Below are 12,957 nucleotides of genomic sequence, written 5' to 3' on the forward strand. Positions count from 1 at the left end.
TTTTGACGTTGTTCCTGTGGTCACTGACTGATGCTGGCTCCCAGTTACGCAGTATCTTGATTTTGAATTCTCATTCTTGTTTTCAAATCCTTCCATGGCCAGACCCTTCCTCATTATTTTAATTTCCTTTCATCTCACAAACCATGAGATAATTGCATTCTCCAAATTCCGGCCTCCTGAGTCTCTGATTTAACTCCTCCACCATTGGTGGCTGTGCCTTCAGTTACTTGGGTCCGAAGCTACGGAATTCTCTTCCTAAACCTTTTCACTTCTCACATCATTGTTCTCCTTTAAGACTCCTGTGTGATCCACACATTTGCAGTAAGTGTCGGCATTTCGAGGAGCTTCAACTCAAGAATTGATGAGCTGGAATCCGAACTTCAAACACTACAATACATCATGTAGGCGGAAGTTACCCAAACACTTTGTTCCAGGAGACATTCATACCCTTAGACCAGGTACTACTTAGGACAGTGGCATAGTGGTATTGTAGCTGAACTACTGATCCAGAGACCCAGAGTAATTCCCAAGGGACCAGGCTTCGATTCCCACCAGGGCAGTTGGTGGAATTTGAATTCAATAAAAATCTAGAATTAAAAGTCTAACGGTGATCATGAGGCTATCTGGTTCACCAATGTCCTGTAGGAATGTAAATCTGCTATCCTTACTTGGTCTGGCCTACATGTTACTCCAGACCCACCGCAATGTGGTTGACTCTTAAATGCCCTCAGGGATGGCCAATAAATGCTGGCCCAGCCAGTGACGCCCGCATCCAATGAACACATTTAAAAAAAAAAGATTTGGCCATAAGAGGGTGTCAGTATCATTGCAGGTGAGATAGATGTAGACCATCACTGGTGGGTAAGTGAATGCCTATATCAGACGTTAGACCTCGTGAATGTGCTGACATCAGGTTCCTTTTCTTTTCAGTACCTATACAATTTCCTTTTGAAATTTTCCAATTGCATTCACCTGCACCTCCCTATCGCATAGTGCATTTCCGGTCATTACAACTCGCTGTGTTTAAAAGGAAAAGGACTCATCCAGGATTTGAACCAAACACAAATTCCAAACAACATCCATTGAAGCTAGAATTATATCCCTGAGAGAACAGGTTCTCTAAACCTTGATGTTGTATCCTTTGTTTCATGAATTCGCTTTCCCGACTTGCCATGGCATATTTTTGGTTGCTGGCCTGTTATCATAGCCACTAGACGACAGTATGTATAAACACTGCACATTGGTACTCCAATGCATTGCACCACCCCACACTCACTGAATTTTGATTCTTTACGATCTGTACAATATTTCACAATTCATTACTTTTCCCTTGGAAATTTTATTTTTGTTTACTAGTTTCGGTCATGAGCCTTTGGGAAATTACTACCCTGGCGAAGGTGGGTCATGCATTAAAAAATGTGCTGATAGTAACTTGAACATTTAAACAATGGTGGGGATTGTAATTTCAAAGATGATAGGCTCTGTGTGAGCCAGATGTTTCATTCGAGGTTTGAAAGTAGTTTGCGATTTTGGTGGGCAAGCAGATGAGGTTTCAGATAAAGAAGGTGGTGGCTGATCAGGGAGATGATCATAATGTGTGCGCTGGAGAGGAGGTTGGCGGCATTGGTTAGCGTATTTGCCCCCAACTGGGAAAATGCTGCCTGCCATTCCAAATCTGCATACCCATGAGTTTATTTTACGGGGTGGGGGAAGGAATTGGTACACACTGCTGGAACTGAAGGTGGACAGATCCCAATCGTGCTTGATGATCCCGTCGGTCAGAGGTCGGGGGGGGCGAAGGTGTTGGATGGGCTTATGAGGGAGATGGGAAGGGTCGGTCCATGGAGGATTTTACACCCGAGGGATCGGGAGTGATCATTTTTTTCCCCGGTGCACAAAGTATTCTCAAGGATTGATTTTTTTGTTTGTGTTGGGAAGATGCTGTTTTCTGGAATTAACAGCGCAGAGTATTCAGCAATTGTAATTTTGGATCTTGCTCCACATTGGATGGATGTGGCCTGGAAAAGAGGGTTGGCTCAGAAGCCAGGGTGGAGCCTGGATATGGGATTGTTGGTGGACCAGAGTTTCTGTGATAGGATGGGGAAAATGATTGAGTAGGGTTTAACTGCACTGGGGAGGTCTTGCCGTTTGTGGTTTGGGAGGCTCAGAAGGCAATGGTGAAGGGGGAGGTGATTTTGTGTAAGGCTAAGATGGATAAGGAGGAGAGGAAGGAAGCCAACGATTCATAGAAGCGATCTTGTAAGTAGGCGGGAGGTACGCGGGGGACCTGGGACTCTGGGTGAAGAGGAAGGAGCTGTAGGAAAGATTTGATTTTCTCTCTATGGAGAAAGTGGTGCATCAGATGAGATGGGCGAGGGGGTTTGTCTATGAGTACAGGAAGAAGCCATATCGGATATTGGCAGTTCAGCTCCACAGAGAAGCTGCGGCGAGGGAGATAGTTCAGGTTTGGGTTAGGACGGGTGAGCCGGTGGTGGCCCCAGGGCAAATTAATAAGGTGTTAGGAGTTTTATAGGGATTTGTATGAGTCGTAAACACCAGAAGATGAGCGGGAGATGAGGGATCTGGTTGGGGTAGAGGAGGTGAAGGCAGACTGGGCAGGCGGCAGAGCCGGATGTGTTCCCGGTATAATTTTAAAAGACATTTTAAGGGTTAAGCTGGTGCCTTTGTTTTTTTTTTAATAAACGTTTTATTGAGGTATTTTTGGTATAGTAACAACAACCAAATAAACAATATACATGAAACCATAAACATAGTGCAAAAGCCATTTACCTCTCGTACAGGTTCCTCCCTTATTGACCCCCTACTCAAATCCCCCCCCCCCACCCCGGTCTGCTGACGACTAATTTCCTGCAAAGAAGTCGACGAACGGTTGCCACCTCCGGGTGAACCCTAACAGTGACCCTCTCGAGGCGAACTTGATTTTCTCCAAACAGAGAAAGCTAGCCATGTCCGAAAGCCCAGTTTCCAACTTCGGGGGCTTTGAGGCCCTCCATGCTAATAGTATCCAACTCCAGGCTACCAGGGAAGCAAAGGCCAGAGCTGGTGTCTTTGTTGGTGGAAATGTTTGAGGAACTCCATGGTCAGGAGTGTTTTGGGGAAAACGATTGGACAGGCCACCATCTCGTTGCTGATTAAATAAGGATAAGGACCCCCTGGAGTGTCGGTTACACAGGCCCATCTCTCTGCTGAATGTAGTTGCCAACATATTGGCAAAGATGCTGGTGTTAAGGTTGGAGGTGTACCTTCCAAGGGTGATTGGGGATGATCAGACAGGACTCGTCAAGGGGAGACAACTGTCGTCAAATGTGTGGTGATTGCTGAATGTGCTTTCTTCGGCGGAGGAAAGAGAATTGCAGGTGGTGGTGGCATTAGATGCGGAGGTGGTGGTGATCAGGTGATGTGGAATTATCTGATTGCCAGTGTTAGAGAAGTTTGGGATTGGGCCTAAGTTTGTGGCATGGCTGAAGTTGCTGTATATGGAATTGATGGTGAGCATGGGCACAAATTATATGAATTCAGGGTATATTCCATTGCACTGGGGAATGAGGCAGAGATGTCCCATCTCTCTCTCTCTCCACCCTGCCCACCATCTTCTCTTTGCATTGGCGATAGAGCCCTTGGCCATTGCGCTGAGGAGCTTGGAGCTGTGGAAGGGGATAGTGAGGGGCGGGGTGGGGGGGTGGAGCATCGCGTGTGCTTGTATACAGATGGTTTGATGTTCTACGTTTCGGAGCCAGGCTCCTCGGCGGGAAACATAATGGCCGGGATTCTCCTTTCCAGAGACTAAGTCCCCACGCCAGCAGGAAAACCGGCACCAACCACTCTGACGTCAACGGGCCCCCAAGGTGAGGAATTCTCACCTGTCTCGGGGGCTATGTGGATGCCAGAGGGGTTGGCGCAGCTCCGGCCAGCGCCGAAGGAACTGCGCGAGATCGCACATACGCCGAAGGGCTGGCGTGATCTTGTGCATGTGCGGAACCGCCGGTGTGTTTTGGCACATGCGCGGGGGGTTCTCTTCTCCGCGCCGGTCATGGCGGAGCCCTACAGGGGCCGGCATGGACGGAAGGAGTGCCCCTACGGCACAGGCCCGCCCGCAGATCAGCCGTCCCCGACCACCGTGGGCGGGCCTGTGGAGGTCGGCTTCTCCACCCTGTGCCTTGGCGGACCTACTGGAGTTCTTAGTCCTGGAGAAGGTGAAATTTGCCCTTAGGGGGCCAATGATGGGTTTCTCAAGAGTTGGGGTTTGTTCATTTTGGAGAGTTGGTTACTGTGGACTATTAAGGTGGGAGGGAGGGTTCCCATTGGGTGGGAATTTTGTATCTTGGGTGTGTGTTTTTTTTGTAAAATGTTTAAATTGGTATAAAAATACTTGAAAAACAAACAAGGGTTTCCACTTGCTTATAGTGGTACAAAACATTTTAGAGAGTCCTTTAAGAGCAGACTGATCCATGTCTGTCCAGCTTGGTGTTCCAGACGCAACTGACAAATCTGACCTCTCCCATTAACTATACCACCAGCAATCCAAAAGTACACCACATTTTAGTGTCTTGTTAAATAAATTCTTCATCAATTGCCCCTGCTAAAATCAATGATTTTCTCCTTTTTTTATTCATAGCAAAAATACTAAATACAAACTTTATAAATGAAAATTTCTTATATTCATCATATCACTACCTTTAGAAAATTGTCATGATGAACACAAGTTAAACCAATATAACCGCAAAACTACAAGGTTCTGCATGAAACAATTTTTCTAATTGAAATTCAAGGTTGTAATATATCCCACTGTTTATTTATTTTGCGCTTTGTTGCAAAATAATCCAATGTCTTGCATATATGTCATCACCCAAGTTGAAATACATTTGACATTATTGTAGTTTGCAATTAGTGCAATGGAAAAAACTGTTTATTATGGATTGAGGCTGTTAGTTCATTTGGCACATTGCCACGTCTAACATTGGCCTGTCCAAAACTCAAACTTTTGAGGTGAGTGAGTTCGTGAGTTCTTTCTGAATAATACAAACCATTATCATGAGTGTTGCAACTATTATGCCACACCCATGTTAAATACAGGTAATAAAAGGAGATAAGTATGTTGGCCCAGATTTCGGGACTAAAAATACTAACTTGTTGGAAATGTATTACTGTTTTTAAAAGCATTTAGAAGTTACTTGTATACACATGAAGGAGAACAGTCAAATTGGCAAGAGTACCAATGAGCTTTTTTTTTGCAAGAAACTGCAGTAGATATGGATTAACTTCAAAAAAATGTAAAGAAAAGTGGTGGAGTAATTAAGGCAGTGACCACTAATGTAGGCTACAATCCATGTCCCATACTTATTTTAAAATGGGTTGAGAAGTATTTGAAGTTTTGAAATTAATTTGTAAGTATATGGAAAATGTTATTTAGCCCTGCGACTGTGAGACAGTTTTCTGGCAAATGTCAATAGCTTTTTGTGGCAATTTATTTTTCTTTGTTTGGTTAAATTCTAAGTTGTACTTGCTGTTTGCCAACAAATACTATCTCTGGAATGTTTCCATGAACATCTCTCTAATTCTGATTATGCCTCATAAACTTGTCACTTCAGTAAATGAGACTGTTTTATAACTGAATGTGATGTGTACTGTCATGACATTTTGTTCCAATGTACAAGAGCAGATAAACTAGAAAGCTAAAGGAAGGATCAGCAGTACCCTAAACTAATTTTTTGATCTCGACCAGGCCTTTAACTTCAGCGGCATTTTTCATGCTTGAAATGATGTTCATGCCTTTAAATTAGGGAGAAGAAAAATTTGAGGCAGTTCTATTCCTACTTTTTATCTGGCCACCCCTATTGGGATCATCAGATGCATCGGATTAGGATGGAATTTGACTTGATTTGCCATTTTAACCTACCACCTCTTTAACCTACCTCCTCTTTTCACCCACAGCCCCACAGCTTCACAGGAAAGCTCAGAGGGAAGATGCCAGTCTTGATTCATTGCTGGTGATCTCCGATCTGATTCATAGAGCCCTATTATTAGCTAGCCTTGATACTCCATACACTATTGAGGGAGTGCGCATTGTTGACGGTGCTATCTTTTAGAAGAGACTTTGGACAATGGCCCTTGTAGATGGTGCTATTTGAACAAAGTAAGAAGTCTCACAACACCAGGTTAAAGTCCAACAAGTTTGTTTCGAGTCACTAGCTTTCAGAGCACAGCTCCTTCATCAGGTGACTTTAAACTGGTGTTGTAAGACTTCTTACTGTGCCCACCCCCATCCAACACCAGCATCACTGGGTCAAAATCTTGAAACTCCTACCTCAGCACTGTTGGCGTACCATTAGTACACAGGCTGCTGAGATACAAGAAAGTGACCGCCACAAGTTTCTCGAGGGCAGTTGGGGATGGGAATTATTTCTTTTTTTTAAATATAAATTTAGAGTACCCAATTCATTTTTTTACAATTAAGGGGCAATTTGGCATGGTCAACCCACCTAACCCGCACATCTTTGGGTTGTGGGGGCAAAACCCACGCAAACACAGGGAGACTGTACAAACTCCACACGGACAGTGACCCAGAGCCGGGATCGAACCTGGGACCTCGCCGCCGTGAGGCAGCAGTGTTGCTCACTGCGCCACCGTGCTGCCCAGGGAATTAATTCTGGCCTAGCTAGCACTGCCCACATCCCCTGAATAAATAAAGAAGAACGGCAATTTGAGGTTTTAAAACGTCACTGATAAATTGTAGCCATGGAACTAAAGCATGCCCATCTTTAGATGAAGGTCAAGATAAGAAATGGACCAGGAGAAAAAATGTATGTAAGAAAATCAATTCTTGAAGTGTACTGTAGGGATTCTATGACTCCTTTCTGCAAACGTCAATAGCACAATAAACTTAAATATTATGCCTAGAATTATAACAATTCAATTTTATTTTTCTCAGTTTAAGCATTTCTAAATAATTCATACATATTTGTATAATCTTGTGCTAGAATTTAGGAATGTCTCAATATAAATTTGAGTGAAATGAATGGTCCAAAAGGCAGTACAATAATGAAATCTTATTATCTAAAATGTACTATAGCCTGCCAGTAGAAAGAGAAGGGACTTGTTATGAAATTGTAGCAGATGCTCCCATCTAAACAGTATTTAACACGTGTTTTTGGTTTATATTTACATCTCCTTGTCTTTTTGCCTAGTTCTTTGCCGCAGCATTTATAGTGGCTGGAATCCAGGTGTTAATCAGGTACACAGCCCAGATGTCCTTGAATGCCATATTATGACTATTACACTGACCGGAAAATGCCTCACAATGGTTTAGAAATATACTGATATATAGTATATATCAGTCCTGCTCTCATAGTGGAAAATTTGCCCACCCATAAGAATGTCAGTGATTTTCCCATGATTATCAGGATTAACATTGACAAACATTCCTGGAGGAAAAAACTAGAAATCTTGACTTGTTTGTCTATTTTTGTTTAGCAAGGTAAAACATTTGAAACTTTGGATTCTCTTTTGTTCCAAAGGCAAATTTCTGCCTGCTGTCTTTGGTGGAAGAAGGGCCCTCCCTTCGGCCCCTTGATCCCTCCCCACCTAAGAAATGCGAGGGTCATTTTGCCTGATGATCTTGACACATCTTCATGAGCTTCCTTGCAATGTCAACAGCTCTCACTACTCTTTCCTAGTGCTCAATCATATGGGCTGGCAGATGACTCTTTCCACTGATGTGGAAAGTCCAGCCCTCTGCTTGTTAAGGCCACTCAAAGCATATTAATGCTGCATTATTCTTTTTTTAAGTTTGCAACTGACGTTCTGGGTGTCCTGGTACATGAAAAGATAGTATGCAGGTATAGCAAGTGATTAGGAAGGCAAGTGGAATGTTATCATTTATTGCACTGGGAACATAATGTAAAAGTAGGGATTTTTTGCTACAGTTATACAGGGAATTAGTGAAACCACATTGCAGTACTGTGCCCAATTTTGGTCTCCTTATTAAAGGAAAGATGTTAATGCATTAGAAGCAGTTCAGAGAAGATACCTGGAATTGGGGGTGGGGTTATTTCATGAAGGAAGGTTGGACAGGTTGGGCCTGCATTCATTGAAGTGCAGAAGAATGAATGGTGATCTACTGAAAACATACAGGTTCCTGAGGGGATTTGACATGGTGGATGCTGAAAGGATGTTTCCCCTTGTGGGAGAAACTGGAACTAGGTGACACAGTTTAAAAATAAGGCCGAAATTAGGCTAATATTTTTTCTCTGAGGTCTCGGGCCACATGTGGCCCATCTGCTTTCTTAGTGTGGCCCACGAGACATTTTGTTGACCATTTCCCACGTGCAGGATTGCCACATTCCGTTAATTTCCATCCACGCAGATTTATCCTACCTGTATGACTGAAGTGATACGAACAAAAAGCAAAGACAAATTAAGTGAGTGTTGACAGAGAGAGCTGTGCACTCCCGTACCAGCCTCCCCGAACAGGCGCCAGAATGTGGCGACTAGGGGCTTTTCACAGTAACTTAATTGAAGTTTACTCGTGACAATAAGCGATTTTCATTTCATTTCACTCCTGCTGCATCGGAAGTGTAAATATTTATTTTGTGACCATTTGAAATGATATTAAATTAAATTTATGAAATTTGAAATTGATGGTAATTCTATTAATGTTTAAATTATTTAAGCATTTTAGATTTGGATTGGATTTTGTTTATTGTCACGTGTACCAAGGTACAATGAAAAGTATCACTAAGTACATGGGAAGAAAAGGAAATAGAAGAAAATACATAATAGGGCAACACAAGGTACACAATGTAACTACATAACACCGGCCTCGTGTGAAGCATACAGGGGTGTAGTCTTTTCTCTAACTCATTATAAAATATTCACCGTGTATTAAATGTATTTGATCCCCTTTCCCCCGTGCCAGGCAGCCCAGGTGGCACTGGCTGGGTTGCACTGCCAAGGGCTGGGGCATGTGTGTGGGGGGGGGGGGGGCATGCCCATGAAAAGGTGGATGATGGGGTTATGAAGGCATGCTGTAAGGTGGGTATGAAGGGCCTCCTGAAGGTTGGGGCTGGCTGAAGGGTGGGGTCCTGAAAGTGGTGCGGCCCCTCCCCTCTGACCCCATTGTGGGATGTCCTCACTTGGGAGGTATGTAATGTCCATGTATGTGGTGGGGGGGGGGGGGGAGTTGACATTGCCAGAGGGTGGGAAACCCACAAGTTCACTTGGAGATCAGGTCAATCTTTCAAAATGGCAGCCTGATCTCTGAGGAATTGGTCTCACTAGCGAGTTCAGCGCCTCTCTGTTGAAAAAGTTCTATGTGTGGACTGGACCGGAGAGAAACTCCCCAAGACGCCCAATAAATGACTCGCGTAGGTAAATACCTATGTGGATCTCACCGAAAAAGCCGCCGGAAAACACCCCACCAAACCTGCCCAAAATCACACTTAGGGTGGGATTCTCTGGATGTGCTGGCCCAGTGACCAGAAATTCCGCCCGAGGTCAATGGACCTTTACATGGTTCATGTTCCGCCCATGGCAATCTTGTGGCAGGCGGAGTAGGGGAATCCAGCCCTCAGAAATGTTTCCATTAATTCATGCCTTTAATGTCTGCCAACTCCAACCCAAAACATAGACCATCCCGACCTCAGTCATTGAGCTCCAATATGCTGATGATGCTGCAGTAATTGCTGTGTCAGATCTCCAGGCAATTATTGACGTCTTTACTGAGGAATCCGAGAAGATGGGACTTTCACTCAACATTCAGAAGACCAAAGACATCAGCAAACTTCAATTACACACACCCCCAACCCCATTGATTAGGATTCATGATGAGCGCCTGGAAAATGTGGAATACTTCCAGTACCTTGGAAATTATTTTTCACAGAAATCTAACAAGATGCGAAAACCCAGCATTGGCTCAGATCTGTTGGTGTAGCCTTTGGCCACCTGAGGAAGTGAGTGTTTGAAGATTGCGGTATAGAAACTGAAACCAAACTTGTGACCTACCATGTGGTTGTGATCCCTTCCTTACTGTATGTGGGTGAAACGTGAATAACATATAGGAGGAGCCTCATTGCACTGGAGTCATACCACCAAGGTTGTCTGCAGAAGATCATACATATTTAGTGGGAGAACCAACACACCAACATCAGTATCGTCTCAGAAGCAGGCACTACAAGAATTGACGATATGACAATCCATCATCAGCATCATTGGGTTAGTTATATCATTTGGATGTCAAATGACCAGGCTCCCAATGCAGGTCGACTTCTCCCATCCCAGTCAGGGCAGATGCGCCAGAGGGCAGAAGAAGTGCTTCAATGGTTTGCTGAAAGCCAACATGAAGAATGCAGCATTGACATCAACACCTGGGAGATCCATTGCCTTGGACTGAACCAGGTGGTAGCAGAATCTTTGGCGAAGGTTTCAGCACCTTGAGGTCCAACAATGATAAAATAAAGAGGAAAAGTGAAAGTGGTGCAAAGTATTTGTCATGACCCGAGATGATATAACACAACCAAACCTCCCACATAACAACAAATACCCAACATGCCATAGAGTACAGATCCAGAATGTGCCACATCAGCCATCTTTGGATTCATGAAAGGCAGTGTCCTCACTAAAGAGGATAACAAATAATAATAGGGTTCGATTTACTGATCGCGTCCAGCCGGAATAGGGACAGGACGCAGCCAGTAAATACTGCGGGAGGCGTCTTCCGGGATTCACGACGGTCGTTATGCCCCGCAAGATCTAACGGGATCTCATGACACGTCACGATCTGGATCCCACCCACAATGGTTGGGATCAGACTTGCATAGTTAAGTGAGCTTAACTGCTCACTTAACTATGCCTATGCCAGAACTAACCAGTCCCTGTGATCTATTGGCCTCGCCGACAAGACACCAGCCAGACGCCGTTTAGCTCTGGTCTCCATAATTAGGGACCAGGCAGAACGCCACTTGATCGGAGGCCTCCGGATGGTTGGCCTCTAGGCAGGGTTGCACCATAGCACTGCTGATGTCACCTATGTACCATGGCACTGGCACCCTGCCATTGCCAGGGTGCCCGGGTGGCATTTTGCTCGTGCTGTGTATCAGCCCTGAGGGAGCCCTGCCCAAATGAGGTGTAGTTGGAGGAAGGGGGGGGGGGGGGAGCGACTTGAGGATCCTCAACAGGTGAGTTTGGGGGCCTGGGGGTCACGTCGGGGGGTCGAGAAATCGGCGCACCATTTTAAAATAGTGCCCCGATCTCCTCCTGCACTGGCAGGAAGAGCTCATCGGGACTATTAGTGGAACATGCGACTGAGTGTAGCCTTGGTGAGGGAAAAATAGCACCAAGAACGACCCCGTTAAATCTGCCCAAAATGGGACTCTTTTCGCTAAATCATGCCCATAATGTCAGTTTTAACTAAGCAAGTTTCACATTAAAAATAAAATGTTAGTGGCTTTCATGTGAATAATCACCCTGCCAAAGTAACTGCCGAGATGTATGTAGTTTACTTTGAACTCGATTGCTAAAGAAATATACAACCCTATCTTGTGAAGTGTGACCTTTCATTAATAGTCCCTAAATGGAATACAAAAATATAATTATATCTGTTGCACTAAAGAGTTATTGGTAGAGAAATAGTTAAATGAATGTGGTTCACCATAGCCATAGAATTTACAGTGCAGAAGGAGGCCATTCGGCCCATCGAGTCTGCACCAACCCTGGGAAAGAACAAACCACACCTCCACCCTAACCCAGTAACCCCACCTAACTTTTTTGGACACTAAGGGCAATTTAGCATGGCGAATCCACCTACCTGCACATCTTTGGACTGTGGGAGGAAAGCGGAGCACTCGGGGTGGGGGGGGGGGAGAACCCACGCAAACACGGGGCGAACGTGCAGACTCCGCACAGACAGTGACCCAAGCTGGGAATCAAACCTGGGACCCTGGAGATGTGAAGCAACTGTGCTATCCACTGTACTACCATGCAGCCATAGTTACTGCTTGTGTTTTCACCAGTATTGTAAGAGATTACAGCATTGTAATAGTAAACTCCCAGTTGTTGTAAAAGTCCAACTGATTCACTGATGTCCTTTAGGGAAGGAAACCTGTTGTCCTTATGTTGTCTGGTCTATATGTCACTCCAGACCCATAGCGATGTGGTTGACTCTTAATTGCCCTCAGGGATGGTCAATGAATGCCAGCAATACCAACATCCATGAACTAATGAAAAAAACACGACCCAGAATTGCACATGATGTGCTAAATGCACAGAGTTCTACTGTTACTTGCCAGGCCTGTTCCTTTTGGATTAGTCATCATCAAAATCTCGTTTTTAGTTCCTCCTTCAATCCAAATACTAAGGACACAGTTCCTTTACCACATTATTCTACATGGTCCAAAGTGGTTATTGGCACTGGTATGTGTGGAGGTTGAGTTTTTAGACAAACGGGTTATTGATGTTTATATTGATTTTAAAGTCTGTTATAGTTCTTCCAGGTTGAATGAGAATTGATTTAACCAAAACAATTAGTTGAATTATAAATTTGACACTAAAATCAATAATTAATTTTTGATAGGGTTTCTGACAGGAATCGGTTCTGGTGTATAGCAGTCATGGTGACCGTCACTAAATATAACCCTGGCCAATTCTTGATTCAGCTTTTTGAATCCGCTTTAACTTGATATAGCATTTAAGACTTATGTTAGCACCACTGTGACTTTGTAATACTTTAATTGTTGGCTGATTATGGTCAAATCTAAATAGTGTCCCTGGTCTCATCATTTCAGAATATGATATTGCGAAAGTATAACCTTTATTACCTGTTTTTTTTTATCCACCAATTTCCATGTTACTCATCATTCCCGAACCAAGAGGTCAAGACAGCTTCAGCTAAAGGAGCTCCTTGGCCAGTCATTTACAGTTGCTCCATGATTTTCTCTCCTTGTA

At 44.1% G+C, this 12,957-nt stretch overlaps 1 protein-coding gene across 4 annotated transcripts in view; it reads left to right on the forward strand.

Annotated features, from left to right (window-relative positions):
• The window catches only part of babam2 (BRISC and BRCA1 A complex member 2), a 318,522-nt gene that overhangs the window by 175,208 nt on the left and 130,357 nt on the right, over positions 1-12,957 (forward strand). The gene's annotated exons all lie outside the window — the stretch shown is intronic.

Source organism: Scyliorhinus canicula, chromosome 6 (genome assembly GCF_902713615.1).
Source record: "Scyliorhinus canicula chromosome 6, sScyCan1.1, whole genome shotgun sequence".
NCBI lineage: Eukaryota > Metazoa > Chordata > Chondrichthyes > Carcharhiniformes > Scyliorhinidae > Scyliorhinus > Scyliorhinus canicula.